We start from the raw sequence: 7,192 nt of genomic DNA on the forward strand, positions 1-7,192 counted from the left end.
CAACACATTCTAACAAAACTACAACCACTAATTCTCTTGCTTTTCTAAAGAATGTTTTTTTAACTTTAAACTTTCACTGTGATTTATTAAACAGGATCATGAATTTAAGGAATACCAAATGCTCTTTGTAACTAAATGAGTTAACCTAACATGGCAAATATTAAGCTTAGATTAGGAGTGTAAGCCATGGTTAATTGAATATTATAGTATCGAGTTGTTTCATGTAGACTGATGGTTAAGAAATGTTTACAAATCATATTTTGTATGAGAGGAGTTTAAATGATTTCTCTTTTTACATATATTTCAATACTAAATCGTTTTGGGGAATGTTTATTGCTCACTCTTTAGGGATGTTAACTTGATTAACACATCTTTGTTAACATCGGATAATATAAGACTTGTAAATTACATTATTCAGCTGGTAACAAACTGATTTTATAACCTAATTGAAGTTTGAAATGTTTAGATTTGTGATATAAATGTATGTTTATACACAGGTGGAAACTCTTTCAATCGTTGATTAAGTCGTGCTGTAAAGCTACTTCGTCTGTACTAAGGGCACGTGTACAATCCATTGCTGCAACATATAACGTAGCTACATGTACAAGCTCATATTGTGTCTTGATGTACCTTGCATATAACGTCATCGTGTAATCACTCAGTCTTCCTGTCTATCTGTCATCATACAAGTAAGTTGAAAAACTCCATACTCAGTTGTTTTATCCTAAAATTATGCGACATTTTATCAATCATGTTATTGAATTGTATTTACATTCTATCAACTGTTTTAATGATAATATGTAATTTAAACCTCTTTTAAAGTCGTTTTGTTTATAAATTCGTCTTCACAATCCTTCCCGAGAAAGTGTTTGATGCTGTCCAGTTATTTCTGGAACTTGTAATTTAATTCTTAAAGTTAAAGCTTTTAGAAAAGAATAAGTCTCTGCCCCCCAGTGGCACAGCGGTATGTCTGCGGAATTACAACGCTAGGAATTGGGTTTCGATACCCGTGGTGGGCAGAGCACAGATAGCCCATTGTGTAGCTTTGTGCTTAATTACAAACAAATAATAAGTCTCTAGTTTCGTCTTGAAATGCTCAACTACAATAAGTTTCAGTAGAATTTTTGTGAATGTAAAGATCTAGGACTCTTCATAAATTATAAATGTGCATTTATCCATTGACGATTTTATTTGCGGACTGGTTATTATAATTTTTTGTTTCTAATACCTTGGATGGTAGACAAAGCGTGACAATTTTATTGATCGCCCTTATGTTGGAATTATATTCTTCATTGTCTTGACTCATAACTTATAACAGTAACAGTTAAGTTTAGTATTCCTGGTAGTTTGTACAAAAGAATATCGACTAGAACCAGAAGTATAGTGAACCGGAAATTTATCACTAGCAACATTCATGGCATAATTAAGGTCTACAACAAGCAAAACATTCTTATGGTCAGGAAGAATTGACTTCAACCGAACAAAAAAAAACTCATGTAAAAATAACTCTTTGAAAGTTTTCAATTTAGTGATGTTAATTATTTAATTTTTAACGACCAGTATTCGTTTATCTAGAGAAGGTATATTTTGGGGAAGTTCTATTAATCACGTGTTGTTAAAGTACTTTTTACACAGACGTTGATATCCTATAGTGTAGATTTTCATCAATCTTGGTTTCCTGTCACAGATTATGTTCTTTTATACATTCCTTTAATTTCACTACTGCCCCATGGGGTCTTGGTTACTGGCATTTCAATAATTGTCTGTTGCAGAATGAGGGATATTTTGCTTCTATAACTCATGTTATAGACCGTAGTATAGGTTGTAGTAGTAATAACGTCGACATGTGTTTGTTAATCTGAAACAAACAGTTCGTAGTTTAACTCTCCATTGTAGCAAGCGGCGGACGTACAATCGTTTTAGTCGAGAACGTCGGTTACAACAACATCTACTGTTACTACTCGTTCTCTGTTTAGTCATTTAGTTTGTGATTTTCTTGATAGTTACGGTGATATGTCATTAGGTTTTCGACTCTTTCTTTGTCCTTATGAACCACGTTTTATAAGAGCTTGACCTCAATTTTTCAAAAACATGTTGAGGATTTGGAGTACTTTATTTTGTGAAAAAACTATGTTCCTTGTATTGGTGTTTCTCTAGACTTATTTGATCATCTGTTTTTTTTAGTAATGATCTTACGGAGTTAAAAGGGCGTGGATTATTTTTTCGTGAATTTATAAATACTAGTTCACAAGTTCTACCGATATACGTGGCTGAGGTATTTCACGTGTCATTGTAAGGTGGATAAATGCGGTCCTGTTTGAGAATGAACACTTCTAATATTTCGTGAAAGAGGATCACAGTATGACCAATCCATTCAACTCTGAATTTTCATGAAAAACATTGTTGAATTATTTTAGCAGTAAAGTGTTTGTTTGTTGGTTTTTTTAGATTAACAAATCGAGCCTTTTATCAGGATAAAATATTTTCTCGTTTTAGCTTGAATATCGGAAAATTTTATGTTACTCGTAAACTGAGTTACATAAACAAATTATTTTGAAAGCTAAAATATAAAATCATAGAATTTAATGAAAAAAAAACAATAACATATTTACTTGATAATAGAAGCTCTAAAATAAACATACACAGTTATTTCATGTTGTGTACTGACTCCGTGATGATAGTGTATTAAAAATTCATTATATTTAACATATGGGAAAAATGACAAAAAATGAATCATAAGTAACAGAATCAACACAGTTGATACTGAATTAGTTATGAGATGTTATAACTTCAAATTCATATTGAGATTCAACATAGCATAAGATATTATACACATTTATTTTTAATTTCCCTCTATATATCTACGATTTGTTATAACTAAAATTATGATGATTAATCGAATTAGCTCACAATTATTCTGTTGATCTTTATTGTCAGCCAGCAGAGTGACAGTTGAATCAAAATTAGGCCGAGCATCGTGAATAAGTTCGAGGACTGCGTCAAAACGTAAAATCTTTGGAACAGTCTCATAAAGCAGGTGACTGACTCGAGTTATAAACCACACTCGAGAAACAATATTTACAACAGTGTTCCAGACAAACGTCCTATTTCAGGTGTAACATACAAAATTAAAAATTGAAAAACGTTTTATATCGCTGAGATAATAAAAACTGATTTTTTTCAAATAAAATGTAATGTAAAGATAACAACCAATTAAAAAATTGGAACAAACTTTGGTTATTTAAGAAAACATTTTATGTTACATATATTTAATACAGGTAGATATTTCAGGTTTATAAAAATAGGAAACTTCACACGTGTCACTTATCAGTTATAAATATTTGGGTAAAAACTGAATAGTAAACACAACACAAAGCCTAACTTTACTTTGCACAGGAGATAATAATAAATATTTTGAATATAATCTAATAACTTAGATGTCGACATCTTCAAAATGATATTGTGGATTCTACAACACTGTATGGCAGAAAACCGCCGGATTTCTTAGATTTCCTTACAAACATGTTTTTGTTTTCCTGTCAGATGTCTAACATTTGATATAATTCAATAAAAAAATGTTTGTTAAAGAAAAATTAATGTTAAATGGATGGTTTGTAAATATAAGCGATATAGAACTTTCTTATTGACTGACAGGCAAAAGCTTAGCTTTGTTTTACTCTGTAAGATGGCGCCACATGTAGTTTCAGAATATATCTTATAATAATGAATAACACGAATACTTCATAAAAGATGTTTTGGGTTTAATAACAAATTTTCCATAATTCAGCTACTCAGATTTCGAAAACAATATTTATTTTTTTCTATCACGTAAGGATATTTTACAAATCGGGAATTAAAAAACTTTTACTTAGATCAAATTATTATTTCGTTTACCACAATGAACATTCTTTATCATTATGTTTGGGTTCTAGAACGATCGATAAGCCTTTCACGTCGCGATTGGTCTAAAGAAATATATAGCCAGTGGTTGTCAACATTTTAAGCATAACAAAATAGGACCTGATTTCAATGAAAATGATTCATTTATGTAAAAGTACACACGACGTTTAGTGAAAAATCTGTACGTGATAGAGAAAAATGGATATCATTTTCGGATTCAGCGTACAGGAATTACCACAGGAGATGTAAACATTTCAAGACAATAAAACCATCGCGGGCCTATGTAATACACCAGGAAAAAATGTTTCAAATATGTCCACTTTATATATAAAAGTCAGGCTTTACTTCATGGCTACAAACTATCTCGATATCCAACCTGAACCAGATCTTTGTAGCATCTTTATACCTAATTTCCAACACTGGTAAAAACACGTTCAACCTGCACTCGGCCTGCACTCGCGAATCTATTTGACGCTAGTGTGTCTGACTTTAAATCTTTGTGAACACAAATTTCAACACACTCAAGATCAACGACAGATATATTCTAAACACCCCTCAGTGGCTCCACAATAAGTCTGAAAGCTTATAAGGCTAACAATCTAGTTTCAATACCAGTGTCGAGCAAAGCACATATAGCCCACTGTGTAGCTTTGTGCTTAACAGAAAACAAACAAATAAGATTTTTCTAAACGTAGATGTTTTCATTTCTAATACTCGCTTGCGAGGAAGGTTTGTTTGTAAGTTTTGAATTTCGCGCAAAACTACACGAGGGTTATCTCTGTTAGTCGTCCCTAATTTAGCAGTGAAAGACGAGAGGGATGACAACTAGCCATCACCATCTACCGCCAACTCTTGGGCTACTCTTTTACCAACGAATAGTGGGATTGACCATCATATTATAACGTCCCCACCGCTGAAAGGGTGAGCGTATTTGGTGGAACGGGGATTCGAACACGTGACCCTCAGATTGCGAGTCAAGAGCCCTAACCACCTGCCATACTGGGCCTAATGCGAGGAATGAATCATCGTTAGGAATGAATCATCAAAACAAATTATTACAATACTGAATTCCCAGACTTACGATGTTATAAACAGACTCTATTGACTTATACAAGTTATAGAACATCTGACAGTAAAGAAAGAAACTCTGTCATTCAGTATTGTACAATTCTAAACATGATGTTACAGAAGTTGATATCCAAGTTAGTAAAGTTTATTAAAAATAAAAAGATGAAATAAAAACCTGTTAGTAAAAGGTAATAAAAACATTTATGAATTTAAGATCGTTAAATATTTTAGATGTGTTTCTTGACACTTCGAACAATTCTAATACTACTCCAAACAAAATTAGATTATGTAATTAATAAATAATCAGCCATCAGTAAGAATCGAACTCATGACACCTGATTTACAAGACCGGTGTTCTTCCACTGATATATGGTGGCTTGTGTATTTAAAAGCTCTGTGTATATAATATTTAGTTTATTATTTGTAATATTTATCTAATAAATTCACTAACTTATTCAACATGCTGACATATCCAAGTTGCTAGGCTAGCCTACAAAATTAACAGACAATACAGCCAACATGTTAGTCTAACCAATAGTAATAACAGACAATATCACACCCACACTTTGAAAATTATCCATTAATATTTAATTATACAGTTCTAAAAACGAAAGAATGATCAATTACTAAACATAGATTTTGAAATAAGATAGCGAAGATTATCATTATTTACCTTTCCAATTGTTCCATTTAACATTAATTGTTCTTAAATATGCTATGCAGGCTTAGTATTTACAAATTATGAAGTCTCTAGGTTCTAGAGACAACAGTGAAAGTTATATTGAGAAAAACAATAAAAATGATAGTTTTTATCCTCTTTATTTAACAGGTTTATAGATATTACATAGATCTATGGTAGGATAATTTTTTATATGTTTCGTTTAATAGGTTGAGAAATGTTAACAAGATTTATTTCATGTTGAATATCAAATTAGTTTATAAGATTTGACCTGAAGTATTTTCTATATAAAAAAGTGTAGATTTTAACCTCAGAAGCTGGTTAAACAGATACATATATATAAAATTAATATGAAATACGAAACATTCCAGAATTATAATTCTCTGTTTTATCTATTCATAGTTGCATACGCAGTTGTGTAGGATAAAATCAACGCTTTAGTAACTAAGTAAAATTCAAAATCTGGAAGAAAAAATGACACAGAAAGCGTTGTTACAAATTCTGTAATTTTTCTGACAATAGAACTACTAATAATAAACAATTGTTTAACTCACAACAATATTGCAAAACATAAGTGAATTTTGTTGATTGATTATCGACTATTACTGCTACATGTGGCGCCATCTTTTTTTTTTTTTTGCTTATCATTAACCAAGATATTTTTTCTTGTCTTTAACATCCTTCTACTTAATATTCATTGTTCTTGAACAAACATTTTCTATTGGCTTATACCAAATATAGGACATCTAACAGATAGAAATAAATAATTGTTATTTTTGTCACAGAATTTAACAATATGTAGTTTTCTGTCAACCAATATTGTAGCAACCTAAACACTATGTTACAATAACTGATATTCAATTAGTAAAGTATATTAAAAATAAAATGTTAAAATAACACTTTGTTAATAAACGTTTATTTGAACCAGTGGCTGGTAGATCTTATTTACACATAATAATCACCTCTAATACTTTTACAAATATAAATTATAAACCGTTAATATACAGCCACCAGTGAGGATCGAACTCACGACCCCTGGTTTACAAGACCAGTGCTCTACCACTGAGCCATGATGGCCTGCGGTAATTATTTAATTTCTATAAGGACTTACAACTTACAACGCTAGAAACCGGGTTCCGATACCTATGGTGGGCAGAGCACAGATAGCCCATTTGTGTGCTTAACTACAAACAAACAAACAATATAAGCCTGCATTTTGGCTTACATGTGTAGATGACTTTTTTATGGTTTTACTTGTTAATAATAGATGTGACTATGGCATGCTGTTCTATGTAATGTAAGAAAAGAGTGGCCAAAGTACCTGAAAATGGATTTTCCATAGCAAGTAAATATAACTAATGGAAATACGAATCTCTGTATAGAAAGCAAATAAACGTGTCTAGCTGTAACACTTTGATTAGATGTTCCTGTTTTATGTTGGTTATTTACCATTAAAACTTGTGTACTTGAGAATGATCGCACCAGTCATCGAAACATCATACCTGTTCTAAAAAAATTACTTACTGTAAAAGCTGTAAATTGTAA

The 7,192-nt window shown here is 31.4% G+C and overlaps 1 non-coding gene across 1 annotated transcript; it reads right to left on the bottom strand.

Annotated features, from left to right (window-relative positions):
• Positions 1 to 6,652: 6,652 nt before the first annotated feature.
• Positions 6,653 to 6,724, bottom strand: Trnat-ugu. The gene has a single exon. It is a non-coding gene; the product is annotated as a tRNA-Thr (tRNA).
• Between the last annotated feature and the right edge of the window lie 468 nt (positions 6,725 to 7,192).

Source organism: Limulus polyphemus, unplaced genomic scaffold (assembly GCF_000517525.1).
Source record: "Limulus polyphemus unplaced genomic scaffold, Limulus_polyphemus-2.1.2 Scaffold5003, whole genome shotgun sequence".
Lineage (NCBI taxonomy): Eukaryota > Metazoa > Arthropoda > Merostomata > Xiphosura > Limulidae > Limulus > Limulus polyphemus.